The sequence below is a fragment of the Rhinopithecus roxellana genome, chromosome 20 (assembly GCF_007565055.1).
Source record: "Rhinopithecus roxellana isolate Shanxi Qingling chromosome 20, ASM756505v1, whole genome shotgun sequence".
Classification (NCBI taxonomy): domain Eukaryota; kingdom Metazoa; phylum Chordata; class Mammalia; order Primates; family Cercopithecidae; genus Rhinopithecus; species Rhinopithecus roxellana.
The window spans coordinates 67,168,465-67,191,529 of record NC_044568.1 but is presented as its reverse complement, the minus strand read 5'-3'; the positions used below and the strand labels follow the sequence as shown (position 1 = coordinate 67,191,529).

At 43.2% G+C, this 23,065-nt stretch overlaps 1 non-coding gene across 1 annotated transcript; it reads left to right on the top strand.

Moving 5' to 3' along the window:
* Positions 1-6,541: 6,541 nt before the first annotated feature.
* TRNAK-UUU lies at positions 6,542-6,614 on the top strand. Its single transcript has one exon. It is a non-coding gene; the product is annotated as a tRNA-Lys (tRNA).
* Positions 6,615-23,065: the final 16,451 nt, after the last annotated feature.

Here is a 23,065-nt window from a genome sequence, read left to right as displayed (position 1 = left end):
TTTCTATTCCTTTCTGTGTTTTAACATTGTACATTTTTATGAAATACAACGTAAAAATAAAATGCGAACCAATGCATGAGATGTTCCTATGTAACTGGAGGAACATAGAAGAAAGACATCGTTATTTCCAGAAAGCCCTTCCTCCTTGAAGGTGTTCCTCTGGCCGAACCAACAGATGCTAAAACACCGGAAATTGAAAGTTGTTTTAAAGGAGAGAAAACGCTTTGGAAAGTATTTGTCCTTTGCTCCTCATGTGGGTATGCATTGTAGCTTTGGCATCACAGTTCTCTGCCACCCTGGTGATACCGTGCCTCTCATCTGGGGCAAACTTGGCCCCGAACGGACCATCCCCCCTCATTTACTCATGCCCTACAAAGGGCTGAGCTCATCATAGCGTCATCCGATATTCCGTTGACCCATCTGGTCACCAGGCACCCAGCTCCCAGGGACATGGAATTAGGCCATCTCAAGGGAATGCCAAGGGCGAAAGTCTGCAAACCTCTTCGGCATGAGTTCGGGGCTTAATGCATCATGACTGGAGGTTTTTCAAGCCCATGTCTGAATTGTTAAGAGATTAGAGTCTCAATCAAGCCAGAACTTTACACTATTTGGGAGTGAGGTGAAGGATAAAGCCCAGCTATGCTCCAGGAAGAGATGTTCTCTGCACCCTTGCAATACAGAGAGGATGCTTCATGGAAAGAGCGTTTCCTTTGAGACATCGGTTTTTAGGCTTCTCTCTTCACCCAGGACTCTGGGCGGGAAGTATTTACTGCTGCACAACCGCGCCTTTCCTACCTGCAGCTCCCGGGCTCAGGCAACAGAAAGTAGCTCTTCCCCCTGAACCCTCCTGCAAACTTGACATTCTTGCAATCAAGTCCGTGCACTGTCTAGTGGGGGATTTCAGACTGTTTTCTTATTACTAAATGGAGAGGTATTAACAACACAATGCAGAAATTAAAAAAAAAAAATAAAGGCAGAGGGTGGGGAACGGGAGGAAGAAAAGAAAAGACAGCAGCCTGCTCTTTTCTTCTTGGTATTATTATTTGTGACAAAGCCCTCGGTCCATTTTTCTTCATAATTTGCAGGACTCCTAATGGGAACAGCACCTCCCAATTACCATGGCTGCCAAAGGCTAATTTGGTTACCCTCCGGATCCACAATAGCGAAACTGTGTCGAGCCTTTGTCGATATTTGCATACTATACATACCAGGAATGTAAAACAGCTGCCTGGCCCCTCTCCCACTATCATGGCAATTATGGGTCATTAGCTCCCCCGCCCCCCACTCTCCCTTTTTCTTGTTCTCTTCTTCCAGGGTCTGGTAGGCCCTTGTAGGCAGCTGACGGATTTGCAGAGGCAAGAAATGAGAACGCGGAGCTGCGTGGCCTATTTGTTCAGCGTCGAGGCTGACGGAACTGCCATTTGAATTGGCAGAGCACAGCCCCCATGCTTTTATTTCTTGATTACCTCCTTCTCATCTTTTCTTCCAGCCTCTTTGGTCCCCACACTGGCTCTTGGCTCTCTTGAGGAAGCCTCTCTCTCTCTGTCTCTCTCTCTCTCTCTCTCTGTCTCTCTCTCTCTCTCTCTCTCTCTCTCTCTCTCTCTCTCTCTCTCTCTGTCTCTCTCTCTCTCAGGCTCTGTGCACGTGTCTATGTGTACGCATTTGTCCTGGCAGCCCGATGGACCTCCGGGCCAGGCGTGCGCTGACACCTGGAGTAGGGGCCCACGTGTTCTCTTCCTCCCGGGTCACCCTCGGAGGGATCGGGCCTCAGATGTGCACAGCCAGCCCCCAGACCCTAAGCTGATCCACATTCAGAGGAGGGGATGTTTCACTTTCAAGTTTGTTCATTGAATTCTAACCCCATGGAGGGGGAAGAGGGGGCGGAGGAAAAGAAAAGAACAAGAAAGGATTTAGTGTGAAGCTCTCTCTCTTTTGCAACGATGTGTTGTGTCTTGCGGTAGTTAATGGGAAGTTATGGTTTTGAATATAATTTTTTCCCTTCAAGCTGCTAATTTTATTGACAATATGGATAGATTGAAAGACCCAAAGCTTTTGTGTTGTTTTGTTAAAGCAAATAAGTGAGGCACAAATGTAAATTACATCTCCAGGTTCACATTAGAGGTTTGCAAATAATACTGAGCTAATGGTTATTGCAAAGGAAAATAGCACTGGGATCAATATTCTATACAGTGGAAGGCGATACCTCTCTCTCTTTTAATCACCTCATTGCAGAAATGGCATTGAAATTTGAAATCTCATTTTCTCCATTTGTACAAATTGAACATAAATCACTATGAGTGAGGGGAGGTGGCAGGCAGCTTCACTCTTTGCGAGATTGCATTACTAATTAGTGTTGGGCTAAAGCCCTACACAGCCTGGAGAGGCTTCTCGAGACCTCTGGCCAAATGCAAGATGCTTTGGAGAGTCTGGGTGTGTGCAAGGAGGGGCCAGGCCCCTCTAGCGGGGAGTGGGTGAGGCCGAGGTCAGCCGTGCAAAAGAAGGGAGATGAAGGGCAGATCCTCACACATGATGCCATTTTCTGGGCTAGGACAGCAGATCTCCACCAATTAATTCTCTTAGATTTCAGTGGAATAAGAATGGATAGGACCTTACTGTTCCCGGGAAGGGGCAAGGTAGATGTTGGCTTGCAAAATTTGCCTTTCATCTGTGGCTGTAGGAGTAGGGAGCAGGGTACCAAAGGATGAACAGCCCGGCTTAACACAGGCACTGCTATATCAGCTCCCAAGGCCACCTCCTGTGTCTCGGCACCAGTCTCCACTCCCTTCCCTCTGCCCTTCCCTTTCCTTCATTTTTCCACTCGTATACACTTGCACTGAGTGGCTCTCACGGCTCTAAGCTGGGTGATAGATATTATTTACAAAGGATATTCAGAGATGTCAAAGGGCCTCTGATATGTACCCACTTCAGTTCCATTTTCTCAAGTTGGTCAAATGTTACTTACACTGGACTTGATTTATTGGCTATGGGGTCATCATGACAACAGGACTCAAGACCTTTCTCACCCTCGCTAGGCTGACATAACCCATGACCATGCATTTCTGGGCTGGGCAGATATGGGAGAGTATGCCGTATTTTAAACAAAAGGGTGAGGAAATTGACATCTAAACTGTGGTAGGTAGGCTGGGCACATTGATTCATGCCTGTAATCCCAGGACTTCGAGAGGCAGAGGTGGGAGGATCACTTGAGGCCAAGAGTTTGAGACCAGCTTGGGCAGCATAGCGAGACCCTATCTCTAAAAAAAAAAAAAAAAAATTAACTAGGCATGGTGGCATGCACCTGTAGTCCCAGCTACTCTGGAGTTTGAGGTGGGAGGATCGCTTGAGACCAAGAGTTTGAGACTGCAGTAAGCCGTGATCATAGCGCTGCACTCCACCCTGAGCAATAGAGTGAGACCCTGTCTCTTTAATTAATTAATTAAAAAGTAATACTAAATTTGGTAAGGGGAGAGGAGAGGAGAGGAAAGCAATGTGTCAACTCGGCTGGCAGAACTTCTGGATTTAGGACTTCGTTCTTTTTTTTTTTTTTTTTTTGAGGTGGAGTCTCACTCTGCTGCCCAGGCTGGAGTGCAGTGGCACGATCTCAGCTCACTGCAACCTCCACCTCCCAGGTTCAAGCAATTCTCCTGCCTCAGCCTCCCGAGTAGCTGGGATTATAGGTACACACCACCACGCCTAGGTAATTTTTGTATTTTTAATAGAGTCGGGATTTCTCTGTGTTGGCCAGGCTGGTCCCAAAGTTCTGACCTCAGGTGATCCGCCCACCTCAGCCTCCCAAATTGCTGGGATTACAGGCCTGAGCCACTGCACCCAGCTCCGGATTTAGGACTTCGCTCTTCAAGATTTGGGAAGACAGCACATGGAAGAGTAGCCGAGACCAAATCCTTGATGTGTCTTTGCAGTGGCCACTTACCCTTTCCCTTGAAGTAAATAACATTCAGTTGGGTGATTAATGGAGGATGTTTAGTTCATTAAACTTGATACCCTGAGGGCAGGATTAACTGGAAAAATATGTATATATTTATATGTGAGGCTGCTCCCATAAGGGCCAATGTATATAGATGAGCCAAAAATGGAACAAGCTAGTGTCTGGTAATGTGGGCCTCAGCAACAGCTACTGACACTCGCATCCCCCCATGGAGTTTAGGGGTCCCTGTAAGACTGGAGGAAGATGCCTCTTCACTGCAGCCAGAGTGGCCATTTAGAAGGCCACCGTGCATCCTGCTGCAGGGAAACAGGACGGTCAGGCAGTTGCAAAGCCAACAGCGCTGCAGACATTCCAGGCACATTCTGCCCTCCATTGCCTGTCACTCCATCCTCACACTTGGGGAGAAAGACAGAGTGACTCCCGGAGACTTACCACCCAGGGAACTTTCCGTCCTTTGCCTCATCCTCAGCAGTGGCAGGAGGAGTTAAAAATAGGGGAGGTGAGGTGGAAAACTGGAAACAAGGTTCATTACCTAAGGTTCCTCTTATCCATTTCAATAGATGAAAGCAAAGAAAATAAAGCAAAACCCATCCAAACAGTAAGCAGGTGGTGGCCGCTAATAGAGAAGAAATAAAAACCTTTTAGAAATCAGAGCCGACTACCAAACACACTGACAAAGTGGAATGAAAGTTCTGAACAATCAGTTCAAAGAAAAAGGTGTTTGAAATAAACCCTTAAAAACATTTCAAATGCTGAAGGAAAAAAAAAAAAAATAGCTGCTTTAGATATTTGAAGCCAGGATGATTTAATCTGGAGATGGGACCTTTTGGATATTACTGGAGGAAAAAAGAAAAAAAAAAGAAAGAGATTGAGAGAATGAACTGAGGAGTCCTTGAAAGTAGTGAGGTTCAGAGAACAAAACCCACATCGGGTCCCCATGACTGCCAATCACAGCAGGTTCACCACCAACTCCTGGGTTGACCCAGGGCTTTTAACCTCCCCAGGCCTCCATTTGCCCAGCCATAAACGGGGGTTACTAATAGGCAAGTCCTCTCACCCTCAAGGTCCCCAAGGAGGTTTAATAGGATAATGGACCTGATCCTATTGATGGAGAATGTGTAACTGCCGCATTGCGACCCCTACCTTTAGAGGCCAATCAGGTATCCTCCTCCCAGAGCCTTTCCAGGACCCTCCCCTATTTGGTGAGTTTCAACATTCATTCAATCATTTCCCATTACGTATGCCTGCTATGTCGCTATATAGCAGGCATGGTGGCACAGGATGACAGAATGAGGAAGGAAGAACACACGGTGCCCTCCCTCAGGCTGAGCACAGGTTGAAGGAGGCAGGTGTATTAACAGGTGATCATATAACAGGGTGCAGGAGCATGCCTGGGATGTCTCAGGAGTGCAGCCCAGAGAGGCTTCCAGGAGGAGGTGATGACTACGTTTGTTTCTGGCAGAAGGGCAGAAGTAGCTGGATGTCAAGGCTGAGAAAGGTATCTCTAGCCAAGGTAACAGCATGGATGAAGGATGAGTGGAATGAGTTTTGTGACTTGTATGGGGGGGTTTTGGGGTGCAAGGACAGAGTGAAGGCAGAAGAGCCTGGAATGGGAAGCAAGAACTTCAGCAACATGTAATTGTTTAGTTCAAGAATTGCAATTGGCTGCTGGGTCTGGAGGTTGGTAATGAATAAATATGGCAGCCTCCCCAGTGATTAGCAACTCTTGTTTTTCTGAACGACTCTCTTGAACAGGTGGTTTCCATCTTCGAGCTCATGTCATTGGTAAGGAAGGGTGGGTGGATAGGGCAGAACCACTCTGCAGGCTCTAGCACAGTCTTTTACAACAAGGGAGGGGCGAGTCTGGTTTTGTTTGTTTTTTATTTATTTATTTATTTATTTATTTATTTATTTATTCATTCATTCATTCATTCATTCTTGAGATGGAGTCTTGCTCTCTTGCCCAGGCTGGAGTGCAGTGGCATGATCTCAGCTCACTGCAACCTCCGCCTCCCAGGTTCAAGCAATTCCCCCGCTTTAGCCTCCCGAGTAGCTGGGATTACAGGTATGCACCACCATGCCCGGCTAATTTGTTGTAATTTTAGTAGAGACAGGGTTTCACCATGCTGGTCAGGCTGGTCTCAAACTCCTGACCTCGTGATCCTCCCGCCTTGGCCTCCCAAAGTGCTGGGATTACAGGTATGAGCCACTGCACCCGGCCTGAGTCTGGGTTTTATCTGGGGAGTGGTCTGTGACCTTAATCATGATGGGATTTGCAGTCATCCTGGACCACACCCTATCAGATATTTGCACCTCACTTACCTGTTTATGCAAGAGCTAGAAGGATGGGCACATAGGAAAACACTTTGAAGAGAAAAGGATAAGAAAGTTTGGACATTTGCTTGAGTGAAAACAAAACCCAAGACTCTTAATACATAGGGTACCAACAGGTCCCAGTTTACCCCGGGGGGTCCTGGCATATACCTATTATCTCTTCATCCTATCCACTTTGGATTTGTCCCAGATGATTCCTTTATTAGTTTTAGCAAAGTGGTGTTATTTATTATTGCATTAAAATAAACCAGCAAGGAGGTAGCCTGGATAGCTCAGTTGGCAGAGCATCAGACTTTTAATCTGAGGGTCCAGGGTTCAAGTCCCTGTTCAGGCATGTTCTGTGACTTTTGGCACAATTTTTTGTTGTTGTTGTTGTTGTTGTTGTTGTTGTTGAGACAGTCTAGTTCTGTCGCCATTGCAGTGGGGCAGACTCGGCTCACTGCAACCTCCGCCTCCTGGGCTCAAGCCATTCTCCAGCCCCAGCCTCCCGAGTAGCTGGGACTGCAGGACCACCACACCCAGCTAGCTATTTTAAGAAGACTTTCTTATAGATGAATTCACATGTGAATCTGTAGCAGGTGGACTTACAGATTCTTCTGCAAAGCATGATTTTTCATTGATATCAGATGACTGTTTCTTTGCTAAATTTCTAAAACTTTTTTCTTCCAAGTTTTTATTATGCATGTGCAAACACGTAGTGCCTGCACTTAATGTATTGGCACTTGAGACAGAAGAAAAATTGCAAACAGTTCAAAGGCTATTTTATCAGTGCTATTAGAGGCTTCACAAAGAAAATGCATAAGTTCTAATAATTGGTTCAAATTTTCACTTTCCATTCAGGAAATCAAATTATTAAAGTTTCTGGAAATTCATTCTAAAGAAGGTGAAACATCTGATCTTATTGTTAATACTAATAATACTCCAGTTTTTTAATGAACTTGTTAATTTAACAGTGAAGATGAAGTTACTAAATTTTGTGGCGATAACACCCACTCAAAATTTGGTGAAGCACAAATTCATGGTAAAAAACAATGTCAATATAAAATTTAAAAACTTATGAGACACAAATAGGCTTGAAATTTGTTTTGATGTTCATATAATTCACAGCTTCCTCCCATTCACTGCAATGTTAAATCAGTTAAAAATCGTAGTGGTTTAAATTTACAAATATTTGTGTATACTCCGTTAGAGCAATCAAACCACAATATTTTTGTGATGAAGTTTATGATGAATCTTACAAAACAGTGTGGCAGTATGGACTTTTTATCTTTTTGCTGCTTGCCATCAATGGAGTTTTTCAAGAGTTTGCACCTTTAAAGAGTTACTTTGTAAATCAACCTACACATTATGCAGTGGTTTTGAACTTCTTTTATAAATAAGTCTGTAAATTGTGGTTATATTTTATTCAACACCAGTTGGATATATTTAATCAAAATCTTGAAAGAGTAGAGTGCTCAAAAAAACTTTGTCTTTTTTTTTTTTTACCAGGACTCTGACTAGTACAGGGACCCCGGATGAAGCTGTATCCGTATTTTAAACATTTAAAATTTTAAAAAGTATTTAGTTAGTTGCAATTGTTGAAAATGAAGCTTGCAAACAGGAAAATAATGAACTTTATCCCTATAACAGAAAGAAAATAACTGAACAAATTAAAAGTTGAGGGCTCAAAAATTATGCAAGATTTCCTGTTCAAAATTACGATTTCTTTTTGGAATACCTTGACCTACGGGAAGAATTTTTTGATATTTCCGTTTTTATGTGGATAAATTTATATTTTTATTCAATGGAATGAAATGGAAAAACCTATGATTTGGAATCATAAGTTGAGACAACTTATCTGAAGAGTTTTTCCCTTTAAAAATACCTGCCAAAGTGCTTGGGAGGTAAAAAGACCATATATAAGAAAATATTTGGGCTAAAGTATTTATATATTTTAATCTGAAAAAATAGAAAATTGCAATATACTCTAGCAGTTTGCTCTGAATTTATAAGACATCTCAGTAACTTTGGAGAAAGTATTTTCTTAATTAGAAATGTTATAATCTTCAGTAACATTCAATTGAGGAAGTTAACACTTTCAAATTTATTAACAACAAAATGCAACTTTAGTATTTTTTATATGTAATACTTCAAAAAGCATTAAAGTACAACTTTGGGGAAGAGTATATGATATGCAACTTTATAAAAAAAGATTAAAAAATAAATCCATGTCTAAAATATACTTTCCTTAGGCAAATACCATGATATAATAATATTAGAAATAGATATGGCAAAAAAATAAAATATATGCTAAACAGTATTGTTCTGCTAATGGTATTGTTTAGCATTCAAATAAGAGATTCAATAAGATAAATTATTTTCATTTTGCTTTCACGGAAACAGATAGAGGTTATATTTATTTGGTAGGAGGAATTTTATTTTTGAAACTATGTTTTAAATAAAATTATTTTGTAAGTCCACAAATATCAAGTCAATATATTGATGAATATGTTAATATTTTAAATTACATAATTTTGATTATTCCCAGCACTATCTGTTACTCTAAAAAATGTGAGAGTGGCCTCCCTATAACAGAAATAAAAACTGAAGAACTACTCAGTCAAAAGAGTTAAGAAATGGATCGAAGAGTCAGAGAGCAGAGGGAAGGACAGGAAGACAGAGGGAGGGAGACAGGGTGAGGAGTCCCAAGAGACAATAGTGAATCCATGAAAATGGCCCAGGGACCTCATCATACAGGGTGCCTCTGGTGGCAATTGCCCACCCACTCCTCCCAGCCCCATTTGGAAAGAAATAACGTATCAACTGGAGAGACAGTACCGTCAATGGTTGATTCTTTCCTTTACCCATTCATCTCCTACCCACTGGCTCCATCATTCATAGGTTCATTGACATAACCAACCACAAAGCATTTGTTGGGCATTTACTATGTGCCAGGCACTGGTGATATGCAAAATGGAATGAGACTAAAGTCAGGGTGTGCATAGTCTAGTTCCAGAGCAGGGCCAGGAAGCTACCAACTGGGATGGAGGTCTGGGGGGGACCCAGAGGAGCATCTGCTTGTAAGAGGGGACTAAAGAAAACTTCTCAGGGGGCTGATGCCAGGTTCTCCAGTTGAGTCAAGCTGCTGCCTCCACTGCCACCCCCACCGCTGCTTCCTCCTCCTCCTCTGGGAATGCTAGTTCGCCTGTTGGAGTTTTATATAAAAATGCAAGCCAATGCTCTCTGCTTTTGATATTTTTTTTTAGAGTTAAAAATTATTTATTTTGTTTATCAAAAACACTAACAGGTCTTATTTAATAAATCTCTGTTAAATATAACAAATTAAAACATAATGTTCTATTAACACATGATGACCCAATGTATGGATGGATAATTCTTTTTTTTTTTTCCTTTTTTTTTTTGAGATGGAGTCTCGGGCGTGGTGGAGGGCACCTGTAGTCCCAGCTGCTGGGGAGGCTGAGGCAGGAGAACGATGTGAACCCGGGAGGCAGAGCTTTCAGTGAGCCGAGATCGCACCACTGCACTCTAGCCTGGACGACAGTGCTTTTGATATTTTTTAATAATAAAAGAAGAGGCTGGGCATAGTAGCTCACACCTGTAATCCCAGCACTTTGGGAGGCCAAGGTGGATGGATCATCTGAGGTCAGGAGTTGGAGACCAGCCTGGCCAATATGGAGAAACCCCCATCTCTACTAGAAATAGAAAAATTAGCTGGGCGTGGTGGCACGCACCTGTAATCTCAGCTATTCAGGAGGCTGAGACATGAGAATCACTTGAGCCCAGGAGGCGGAGGTTGCAGTGAGCTGAGATCATGCCACTGCACGCCAGCCTGGGTGACAGAGTGAGAGAGAGCAAGACTCTGTCTCAAAAAATACATACATACATACATACATACATACATACATATATACATCCATACATAAAAGAAGAGGGAGGATCCAGACCCCAAAGAATTTCCTTTGGTGTGGTTTCCAACTCCTGTTTCATTCCTATCTGGTCTCAGACCATGTCCTGGGAAGACTTTTAGGACCCAGTAGCCATTTCCTATTTCAGGTTCCTTGTGTGTTGTTTCTGGGCACAGAAACAAATCCAATTCAAGCAAATAATGCTGTCATCGGGATCTTGTGCAGGCATCAGAGGGGAGCAGGCCTGGCCAATGGAGTGCTCTGTTTGAAATATCTTGCGATCTTCAGAAACATTTGTTTTTATTCAGAAGCGTTCATTTGATGCTTCCCTGACCCACACAGTTTCCCTATGGGCTTAAGCTCCCATTTGTTAAAGAAACAGATGGGAAAACCAGTTCAATTTGTGTTTGTTTTAGCGTTTAAGACAGCTTACCATGAGATGGTAGAGTTTGGATACTGCAGGTAGCAACATGTTCTTTTCAGCAGGCGTGCAAGGGAACAGAATCATATAGTTGCTTTAGAGAGGTGGAAGCAGGAACCCATCCAATTCCATGGAATAAATCAGTGGGAGGCACAGAAGTGGAGCCCTGTGATTCTATTCTAGTCTCATATAATTCCAATGAGTTGATCTAACATAGGCCGGGACACTCAAGCATTGGGCAGATTTTGCCAACTGCTGTTGGTTCTCTCATATGTCTCCTACCTTATTTTCGCCTCCCCTCCCATTCAAATGGAAATGATTCCATACACAAGTCAGCTCACATAGCTTATTATTTTGTTTTGTTTTGCTTTGAGACAGAGTCTCACTCTGTCCCCCAGGCTGGAGTGCCATGTCACAACCAAAGCTCACTGCAGCCTCAGTCTCCTGGGCTCAGTTGATCCTCCCACCTCAGCATCCTGAGTAGCTGGAATCACAGACAGACACCATCATGGCTGATTAATTTTTGTATTTTTTGTAGACATAGGGTCTTGCTATGTTGCCCAGGCTGGTCTCAAGCTCCTAAGCCCAAGCGATCCTCCTACCTCAGCCTCCCAAAGTGGTGGGATTACAGGCATGGGCCACTGTGCCCAGCCCATCTTATACCTGATACAGCTTCATCCAGGGGCCCCTGTACTAATCATGGTTCTGGCAAAAAAAAAAAAGACAGCACACTCAGTGTGTTAATTTAACAAAGACAGTTTAATAATGGGACAATTTATGGAGGTGAAATGGTAATGGGAATTGACAAGAGATGATGAAATTCCTCAGTGGACCAAGGTGGCAAGAGGAAGAACCATGTTCCTGGGCTGGGTGAGACCTGCAGCTGCGGGAGAAGGGTGCTCTGCCAAGAGCTGTGACCACAGGTAAAGGGATACAGCCATGGCCCAAACCATGGAGAGGCAGGAAGGAGCCAGACTAACCAATCCCCTCACCGCTGACCTCCATCTGGGCCTTCCCATTGGCCAAACCCAGCTGAAGACAAGAAAATCTAGGTGATGCGGTCTGGAGAGGCCAGTCTCATGGCACAGAGGGTAGGAGGGAGAAGGAGGGAAAATGAAGGGTAAGTCTGGAGGGATAAATCGAGTAATACCCTCCTGACTCAGGCACTCATGATCCATCCAAAACTCAAGAGGCTATTTCTCCCACTGGTGGCAGAAGCAGAAACTGCTCTCTTCCAATGTGGTGGAGCTTTTTGGCAGGGAACTGGAAGCTTTGTAGCTTCATCAAAATCCAGCATGGGCAACAGCCTGCCAGTACTGAATTTCCTAGTTTTACCAAGCCAGCTAAGTGTGACTTCACATCGTGCCACCATAGGCAAGAGAATCCAAGAGCTATGTCTTGGGGGCATTAGATTTGCTTTTTTTTTTTTTTTTTTTTTTAAAGAGATTTAAAAAGTAGAATCCTGACCTGAGAGTCTGAAAACATGGGCTCATGTTCCAGGCGGCTGTGGGACTTTTGATAATTCTCTCTGGGTGTTTTCTCATCTGTAAAATGAGGAACTTGGGGGTAGAAGTTGGTTTAAGCCCCTTTTGGTTCTAACATTCAGTAGATCTTTAAATCAAAACCAAAAGACTATTAGGAGGAATGATAGGCTTCTCCAGGTGAATGTCTGAACCAGCCTCAGAAATGAGTCCGTGGGGAGGAAGAGGAGGTTCTGAAGTGCTCAGGGCACTGGATCAATTGAGCATCACCTTGTCGGGATCAGAAGGTGGGGAGGAGGATTATCACCATGCAGCGGGCTTGCTCCCGTTTGAAATGCTAGCTCCTCTCAGATGTCTCAGAATGCTGCAGGGTTTTTTGCAGGCTAAGACTAACCCTAAAGATTCAGGCAGCATCCTCATTTTCTCCTTTTCCAGCAAGAGGAAGAGAGATACTTGAGTCTCCTTTATGTGAGTTCTTGTCAAGGGAGATGGTCAATCAAATTCTTTTCCTGTAATTCCTTTTGACCTAGTCCTTGAGGGTATCCTGACCCCTAAAGGGTCCCCTGAGCCCTCCTTTTACATCTATCACCCAAGTCAGTTGGATGTGCAGCGAAGGGTAGAACTGAAGATGAATGATGTTTAGAAAAGAAAGAGATTCATGGCCAGGTGCGGTGGCTCACGCCTGTAATCCCAACTGCTTGGGAGGCTGAGGCAGGAGAATTGCTTGAACCTGGGAGGCGGAGGTTGCAGTGAACCAAGATTGTGCCGTCGCACGCCAACCTGAGCGACAAGAGCGAAACTCTGTCTGAAAAAAAAAAAAGAAAGAAAAGGAAAAGAAAGAGATTGACAAACTAGAGGTCTCTCTTGCCTACGTGTAACCAGTGTAGGGCATGAATAGCCTACCTTGGCTAATCTCTTGACCTGTGACTTAAGTGGCACAGCAGTCAATCACTGTGGTCAGTCAGCTCGGAAAGGTGCATCTGTGCTCCACTTGCCCTTTTATAAAAACAGCCCCAAGAGCAAAAGCTGTGCCAGTTACACATCCTAAGAGCAATCAAGATTCCTACACGGCACCGTTAATTGTTGACTATGATAACATATCTTGTTATCAGCTTTTCTTTAATGAATTCCTGAATAGATGTCATTAGACATTAAGTGCTACATTACTTCCTCTAAAGAGAAATATTTAAAGAAAAAAAAAAATCATGTCCTGAATCAGCCCTGAATGCCATCCTTAACAATCTCAAACCACACTGTAGGATCCTGTTCTTCTTAGCGAGATGCTCACATTCACTTCTTTGCCTTCTGAGAATATGGATCCTTGAGGATAGAAATGAAGAGTAGAGATTCACCCCAAAAAGGGGGCAAGAGAGTTTATAGTCTTAAGAAATTGACTGGATCCCCCAGGAAACAGGTAGCCGTGATGAGGTATAGATAAACAATCTCAGTTTGTCAGCACCCTGTGTAGGGAATTAAACTTACAACTTCCATGTTAATGATACTTTCACATTTAATTTCCTGTATGCCACACTGAAAATGTATCTGTTGAAAGTGGAATTTTACTCCATAGAGCTGTCTTATTAAGTGAATGCGTACGAGGTTGTACCTGTCACAACAAGATTCTGGAAGCTCATTTAGAACTATAATTTGGGGCATGGGGGAGGAAGCAGAAAGGTTTGTGCCTTGTAGGACTATCACTGTTTTCTCGATAACATTATTACCATTGGTAATTGGTTACTCATTAGCACTAAGCATTAATTATTAATATTAATAAAAGCTGTGTTAAGCACCAGTGGTGTGCTTTCTGCTGTGCTCAACATGGGACCCTCTAGATCGTCAGTTTAGCAGACAACACGCTAAACGTGAAGGCAGATACAGACTATGACTGTCTGGATTTCTGTCTGGGATGGTCTTTCTTATTATAGGACATTGCCTGGATTTCTGTCTGGGACGGGCTTACTTATTACAGGACAAGACAGCTTTGCATAAGTAGACGATGCATTGAAGCCCTCGTGGATATGGGAAAAGTGTACATTAGCAGGAGAAGTGAAAGTGTCAAACTCACTACTCAAAGTGTGTTTCCAAGATGGGCGGCATTGTCATCCCCTGGGAAGTTATTAAAATGCAGAGCCTTAGGCCCCATCCTGGACCTCATGAATAAGAATCTGCATTTCTATGCCCTCCCAAGGTGATGAATATGCACGTGAGAGTTGGAAGACCATCATTCTGGAGCAGTGATTCTCCAGCTTTTCTGCATGTTAGAATCATGTTGGGAGTTCTGAAAAATCCCAGTGCCCAAGCTTCACCCCAGACCAATAAAATAAAAATCTTGAGGCTGGGTGCGGTGGCTTATGCCTGTAATCCCAGTACTTTGGGAGGCCGAGGCAGGTGCATCACAAGGTCAGGAGTTCGAGACCAGGCTGACCAAGATGGTGAAACCCCGTCTCTACTAAAAATACAAAAATTAGCCGGGAGTGGCATCAGGAGCCTGTAATCCTAGCTACTTGGGAGGCTGAGGTAGGAGAACCGCTTGAACCCAGGTGGCAGAGGTTGCAGTGAGCTGAGATCACACCACTGCACTCTAGCCTGGGTGACAGAGTGAGACTCTGTCTCAAAAAATAAATAAATAAAAAATTCTTGGAGGCTGAGACTAGGCCTCAGGATGTTTTCAAAAGACCCAGGTGATTTCAATGGACATCAGCTTTGAGAACTTCTGCTCAAGAAGACAGTGACACTAGGTTAACATAGAATTCTTTGAGAACCTGCAGAACTCATATTCTAATCCTTAGAGTAGATCCAAGATGGCAGTACATATATAGGTGCTCTGTTCTGCCCTGCACACCTCCCTTTGACAATGCTCCCCTCTCCCCTCCGCAACCCTGCTCATCATCCTCCAAGAGCCCCCAGCTGTTCAAGGAACCTTGGCTGGCCCTTCTTGGCCCTATGTTCACTTGCTGCTTCCCCGAAGTTCTCTTGGACCAGTGTTCTCTGCTGTCTTCCAACTTTTGTTGCTTGTTCTCCCCTCCAGGTAAGATCCCTTGTCTAGGATTTCTTGGCTCTCCAGCAGTCTCTGTCCTTTCCAAGGTTCAGATTATCTATCAAGGTAGAGGGGCTGGGTGGTGGGAAAGACTGGGGAGCCTCACTCTGCATCCTCCTGCACTTTAACAGTAGCCTCTACAGATAAGGACCTTACCAGTCTTTTGAAGCCTCCATTTCTTACCTCTAACATGATGATGCTAATACCTACCTTACAACTTTCCTTGTTAAATTCTAAAGCACTTATCACACAGCTTCCTATTTCCTTCTCCTCCTCATTATGCAATCAATCCAGAAAGGAGACCACTGTTGTAGAGGCCAGTTGATAAAGTCAGAGCTGACTCTACAGGAAGATAAAGTAGAAAACTGTGCAGTTGTGATTGGAGCATTCTAGGGAGATACTCTCCTGACTTTTGAGAAAAACTCAAATCTTTTCTCCTCCCAAATCTTTTCTCCCTTTTTTCATAGTAGTATAATTTTTTCTTTGTGCAGTGGTGCAATCTCAGCTCACTGAAACCTCTGCCTCCAGGGCTCAAATGATTCTCATACTTCAGCCTTCCGAGAAGCTGGGATTGCAGGCATGTCCCATCACACCTGGCTAATATTTTGTTTTTTTAGGAGAGACGGGGTTTCGCCATGTTGGCCAGGCTGGTCTCAAACTCTTGACCTCAGGTGATCCACCTGTCTTGGCTTCCCAAAGTGCTGGGACTACAGGTGTGAGCCACCACACCCAGCTGATTTTTTTTACTGCTAGACACATTATTGCAAAGAATAAGGACTACATATTCCAGCCTCCCTTGCAGCTGGGTGTGAAGATGTGACTAAGCCCGTATGTCAGTTTCCAGGAACCGTCCTTGAGGGGTGGCTTGTGCATGCTGTTGCGCTCTTCTTTGTTCCTTCCATCATCCTGCAGCCTGGAAAATAAGGACAGTCATCCTGGGCCAGGAAGCTGAGGACTGTCCTTAGAGGTGTGAGCAATGAGCAGGAAAGGACCAGAGTTCTTGAGATATTTGAGTGGACTTGGTTGATGTGAGCATGAAATGAGCTTCAATCTTGTTTAAGTCAGTTGTCTGGGCCTGTCGGACATTTGTAACCAAATCTAATCCCAGTGATGCACCACCTAAAGTTTCTTCTCCACTGGCCAAAATTCCACTTCTGAAGATCTATTTCATGGGATATTAAAGACTTTCATCAGCCTTTAGGAAAGCTCTGATAAATTACAGATTCCACAGGATGGGTTCGTAGTTTAAATCCTTACAAGCATTGTTCTTAGCAGGTTGCCCAGCCCCAGAAAGGTAGACAGACAGCATTGAGGAGCTGAAAGGCAGGGGGAAGAGCAGACAAATATCTATCCCTTTACCATTGTGCCAGCTGCTGTTGGAATAACTTGTCTCAGGGCCCATGAGGACAAGGGTTGATGATCTTGAATCTGTTTCCTTTTTTTCAATTTTCTAGTATGAACACTTTCATACATATAGAAAAGTTAAAACAAAACAAAACTTTTCAGTGAATACCCATACACTTACCACCTACGTTCAGTTGGTAACAATGGAATATACCTGATTTATCACAGTCTGCCCATCTATTTGTCCCTCTGCCTATCCATCAATCCAGCTTTTATTTTTATTGTATTTCAATGTAAATTGTGCCTGTCAGTGGACTACCCCCTGAATACTTCCCTGCTACCTACATCTTGTTCAGTTTTACACTTTCTTCTCTGTTTCTGTTCAACCCCCATTTCCTTGCAAGTAAGGGGAGCAGGAGCTGTGGAGCCAAGAATTGTGACCTAGAGTCCACATAGGTAGGGCTTGTCTTGTCTATTCCAAAGCCTGAAGTTATCAGGGCAGTTAACAGCAGTGGCAACCAAAGTAAGACAGATACATTGTTCTTTTGGAGCTATCTTGCTTCCATTCTCTCTCTCCTCTTCAAGATGGGCCAAGGCTGTTCTCTACGTTTCCTTGAGCTCCATAGGTCTCCCCCTCTTTTCCTGACTCCTGATTCATCCCATTTTATGACTTCTTGAGATGCAAAGATCATTCACTCCCCTGTAGCCACAATCTTTATAACAACTCCATCCTTCTCTTCAACTAGCTCTTCCTCTATAAAGCTCTGCAGTGTAGCCTTCCTCCCTTTGTCCCATCCTTAGGGCAGCTGGCCAGACATGCCAGGTCTGTCATGCTCAACCTTTGTTACCCTAAAAATAATCAGTTCGCCTCCTCTTTGCTCAAAGCTCATGCTTTGCTCTGTGTATCTTTCTTAGTGTTCCCTATGGTTGCAACTCAGCCCTCATCAAAGCCCTAGTCTCCTGAACATCCTCCTTCCCTCACTCTGAAAATTTCAGAATATGAGACCTCCTAGCTCTGAATAGGAAATGAGATCCCTACTCAGGATTAGGTCCCCGAGCTTTCTAGCAACAACATAGGTGCTTATTGGGGTTTGATGAACGCTGCCATGGGTTGAGAACAGAGAATGTGCCAGGAATTGCCGTGGGTTGAGAATGGAGAATGTGCCAGGAATCCTCTAAGTACTGTGCACACATGCATGCTACATCATTTTATCCCCGCAAGCACCCTTCCAGGTCAGCTATTTTTTCCCCCTTTTTCAGGTAAGAAAACTGAGGCATAGAGAAATTAAGTAACTAATTCAAGCTTGCCTAGGTAATAAAAGTCTTCTAGATGTGGGGTTTTGTTGTTGCTGTTGTTGGTTTTGAAACAGGATCTCACACTGTTACCCAAGCTGGAGTGCAGTGGTGCAATCACAGCTTACTGCAACCCCATCTCCTGGGCTCAAAGCAATCCTCCCACCTCAGTCTCCCAAGTGGCTGGGACCACAGGTGTGTGCCATCATGCTCAGATAATTTTTGTACTTTTTTGTAGAGACAGGGTTTTCCCATGTTGCCCATCCTGGTACCAAACTCCTGGGCTCAATGGATCCAACTGCCTTGGCCTCCCAAAGTGCTGGGATTACAGGCATGAGCCACCGTGCCTGGCCTAGGTACATTTTTTTTTTTTTTCATCCGATTGGAAAGAATGATTTCTGTGCAGAATGTGGGCCTCATGCTTTGTAGAGTTATAATTAAGTTTATGTTTTCATGTTGCGGGTTTTTGTTTCCTATGACAATGTTTTTCATACTGGAATCTTCAGACCCCAAGGGTTCACGGGCATTCTTGTGTTTTACCACATTTTCTTTGTAAAGAGCTCTGCGCATTCTTCCAGTTTGAGAAACTGTGGCTTAGAGGTGAGGGGGTGGGGTGGGAGTGGGGGCTGTCCCTCACAGCCTGTCATCTCCTCACTGTCACGGCCTCCTAGACTATAACCTGGGCTGTTTAGATAGCTCTGCCCCTGGAACTTAGTCTCATAGTCCAGAGTAATTCATTTTCTTATCCACCTGATCTGCATTTCGAGAACTCAGGGGAAAAGGAGAAAAGGAAGCAGTTGTATTCCAGGTAGGGGGAAGACATAAGAAAAGACCCAGAGCTGAGCATTTGCTGTTCTGAAACAGCAGAGGGGCTCCTCATCTGGGATGCAGGACTGGGCAGGGCAGCTTACCTGCAGAGCCTTGACTGCCGAGCCAGGGGATGTGGACAACGGTATAGGCGATGGGGAACTGGAGAAGGAGCAGGTAAGGAGGACCCCATCGGGGTTCTAGTCTCCAGTGAGATCTCAGAGGTACCAGGAGGAGACAGACGAGGCAGCTTCCGAGGTGGCAGGATGTGAGATGAGGGGTGGACACGTCCCTCCTGCCCGGCCCACCAAGGAAGTGACGTAGGAGAAGAGATTCCCCTGGTCTATCCCTCAGCCATAAGAAGGAAAACACACACCTTGATGACTTGGCTTAGCCCTCAGACGCTCCATCTAGATTTTAGCCATTCTGCCTCTGAAAGAAACATGTTTAATTCTGCGTTTTGAGCTGTCCTCTGCTTTGGTGCAGCACGGGCTGGAGTGAGGGATAATAACTATGAACTCCAAGCTTTGAAATCAGGGAAGTGTGCTGGAGGGTTTGCTGTGTCTCTCTCAAGCGCCGAGACCATTTCTGACCTTGTGCATGAGCCAAGGAGACACAGATGAGCAAGAACAGCTGGCCAGTGTGCCAGGTCCTCTCATCTAATGATCGTGCCAGCGTGCTTAGGGCACGTGCACATCCAGCCTGCCTGACCATGTGAAGGCGAGGCTCTCCCCTCCTGCCCTGCCTTGGTGGGCCTCTGTGATGTCACCACCATGTGTCTGGGCTTTCCAAAGAACCCATACAACATCAACCACACTGTAGCCTTCGATGGCCAGTGGACATACTAGGAAAATGAACTTTCCCATTTGACAAAGGAAACATAAAGAGAGAAGGACCCAAAGGCGGGTCTGGGACTAAGTTGGACCCCAAGCCCCTTGGCGTGACCGAGCCCTAGCACAGCTGTGACATTGGCAGCCAGCATTTCAGGCACAATAATAATTCTTCAGATCAAAGCAGCTCCGTCTTTAGACAATTATAGTAAAATTGAAGCTCTCCTCTAAAAGAAACACATGCTCGTGTTGTGTTTTCCCCTCTCCCCCCTCCTTATTTTATTCTTTATGAACAAATTGGTTTTCAGGGCTATAGAAAGAACCGATTGGAAGCTTAAATTCTCACTGTCTACCCAGGGGTGGACTCACAGGGGTGAACATGTAACATCTGAAAGCTGACTTTTTTTTTTCTTTCCTTAAATTGATATCCAAGAATAAAAGAGAGAATGGTTGGAGAAGCTGATCAGGAATGAATAAAAGTCTCCTTTTAAGCTGAAATAACCCCCTCCCCCATCTTCCCTCTAGAAGAGCTGGACTGTAATTGCTTGCAATCACTCGGCACAAATTGTCTCCTCGTATTTGCTTTTTAATTTTGTATAATCTGGTCCATTTCGCTCTCTCTGCCTTTGAGCTTAACCTCTCTCTCTCTCTTTCTCTCTTTCTTCCAGTTATTCATTCCCTTTTTCTCTTTCCCCCTTTAACTCTTCAGGACTGTGTAAAAATTAGTAATAATTCCCAGTGATATTTGATGGCTTTTACTAAGCAAAGGCACTTAGGAGAAAAAAAAAATACAGAAATACACACACACTCAAAATGGAAAGGATCTGGTTTGCATTCACTTAAATGTTCATTTCTGCATCCAAAGTATTGTTTATTTTAATGCATTAATACTGTTTCTTAAGGCATGGTAGACGTTTTAATAAACAAGTAGACTGACCCCAAAGTGAGCAAGAAAAGGAGTCAGAACAAGAAAGGTAATTTCTCAGAGTCACTGAGGACCATTTTTTTCCAGCAGATGTGTGTCTGCTGCACTTGCTCTTGCTGTAACGAACGCCCCTTCTGTTTAGCGCACTGCACCTCCAACAGCCACCTCCCCAGCCAGGGCTTGCCCTTGTTCTTATGCTGGTGCTTCATGATATGAGGGTCAGGGAATCTGGAATAACACACACCTGTGGGTCTGACTCACTTTCCAACAGTACAAAAGGTGATAGGAAGGTGGGGGGCAGGGTTCGATGGGGGAAAATGTCCAGAGGACACATCCTCAATGGGCAGAGAAAAGAAGAGAAAACGAAAAGAAGGGGAACAGCAGGAGGGTATAAAGGGAAGCAAACAAAATGAAAAGCACAGGTTACACCAGAAACGATGAATGGGATCCGGGCTCAAATCTCTGCCTTCTATCATATCAGCACCATAGGCTCTGGTCTTCTGAGAGAAATTAGAGGTCAAGAGAAAGAATGTTAGTAGACAGCCTGGCTAAGAGTTTGATTTCTGTCCTGCTTCTGATCCTTACTGTGTGACTGTTCACAGCTTACTTAACTTCTCTGTACTTTAGTTTTCTTTTCTGTAAAGTTGAGGGGACAATATCACCTTCTTTATGGGATTACTTACATGAAATAACAATTGTAAAGTGCTTGGCATGGTTTAAGCACTCAGTAAATGTTAACTATTATTCCACTGTAATAGCAAATGATTTTAGGTATCAGGGTTCAATCAGGGAAGCAGAAACTATGAGTATTATGGACTAAGAAATTTATTATAGGCATTAGACCTTGCATAATTGTGGGAGGAGTTGGGGCAGTAAGATCTGGAAGGGGAGTTGGAGTATCAGAAAAGTCACTGGAGAATTCTAACAAACATCTAAAGAAACATTAACACCAATTCTACACAATTTCAATATCATCCAGAAAAGAAGCACTTTCCAATTCATTTTATGACGATAACACTATACTGATACCAAACCCAGACTAAAATAGTACAAAAGAAAATTACAGACCAGTATCTCCCATGAACATAGAGGCAAAAATCTTTAACAAAGTATTTGCAAATAGAATTCAACATTATATAATGAGAATGATACACCGTGACCCAGTGGCGTTTATTATAGGGATGTAAGACTGGTTAGATATTGGAAAATCAATCAGTAAAATCCACCACATTAACAGGCTAAAGAAGAGGAATGTATAATCACATGATTATATCAATTGATACAGAAAAGTATTTGACAAAATTGAATACCTATTCATGACAAAAACTCTTAGAAACAAAGAAATAGTAACTTCATCAGCTTTATAAAGAGCATCTACAAAAACCTACAGCTAGTGTTATACTTAATGGTAAAAGACTGAACCCTTTTCCCCTATAACCAGGAACAAGGCAAGGATGTTCACTCTTAACACTCTCATTCCATGTAGTACTGGAAGTTCTAGTCAATGTGTTAAGGTCATAAAAGGAAATCAAAGGTACACAGATGAGAAAGGAAGAAAAAGAAGTATTTTTATTTGCAAAAGACATGATTGTCAGCATAGAAAATCTCAAGGGATAAGGAAATTTAGGATTAGAATAAAAATGTTTGTAATCCCAAGGAATCTACAAAAAAATAATAATGACAAAGCTTTTAGAATGAATAAGTTACTTCAGCAAAGTCACAGGGCATAAGATAAACTTACACAAAAGCAACTGTATTTCTGTATACTAACAAGGAGCACATGGAAACCAAAATTAAAAATACATCATGTATCATAGCTAAAACATACACAGGTGTAAATCTATCAAAACATGTACAGGACTTGTATATTGAGAACTGTGAAGTGCTGATGAAAGAAATCAAGGAAGACCTGAATAAATGGAGAGACATTCAATGTGGATGATTTGGAAGACTCAACATAGGAAAGATGTCAATTTTCCTCAAAATTGATATATAGGCTTAGTCTAATTCCTATCCAAATTCCAGCAAGTTTTTTAATATATGAAAATCATTCAAAAATACTTATGGAAGGACAAAGGAACTAGAATAGCTAAAGCAGTTTTGAAAAAGAAGAATAAAGTGAGAGGAATTATCTAGCCAGTTTAAAGACTAATTAAATAGGTATAGAAATCAATGTTGTGTGGTATTGTTACATGGATAATGAAGAAGAATAGAGAACCCAGAAATAGACCCATGCAAATACTTACAAATGATTTTTGACAAAGGTATAAAAGCAGTTCAGTGGAGAAAAGACAGTCTTTCAGTGACTGCTGCTTGTATACGTGAACTTCCATGGGTAAACAAAAGTGAACCTCAATCTTGGTTTACACCATACATGAAAATGAACCCAAAGTGGATCACAGAATTCAATGCAAAACATAAAACTATAAAACTTTTAGAAAAAAAGAAGAGAAAATCTTCAGTATCTAGGACTACAAAAGATTTCTTAGACTTGACACTAAAAGCATGATCCATAAAAGCAAAACTGATAACTTAGACTCCAAAATATTTAAAAACTTTTACTCTATGAAAGGCCTTAATAGGAAAACAAAAAGATAAGCAACAGACTGGGAGAAGATATCTGTAAACCACATATCCAACAAAGGACTAGTATTTAGACTATATAAATAACTCTTAAAACTCAACAGTAAGAACATAAACAATCCAATTAGAAAATGGGCAAATGTCATGAAGAGACATTTC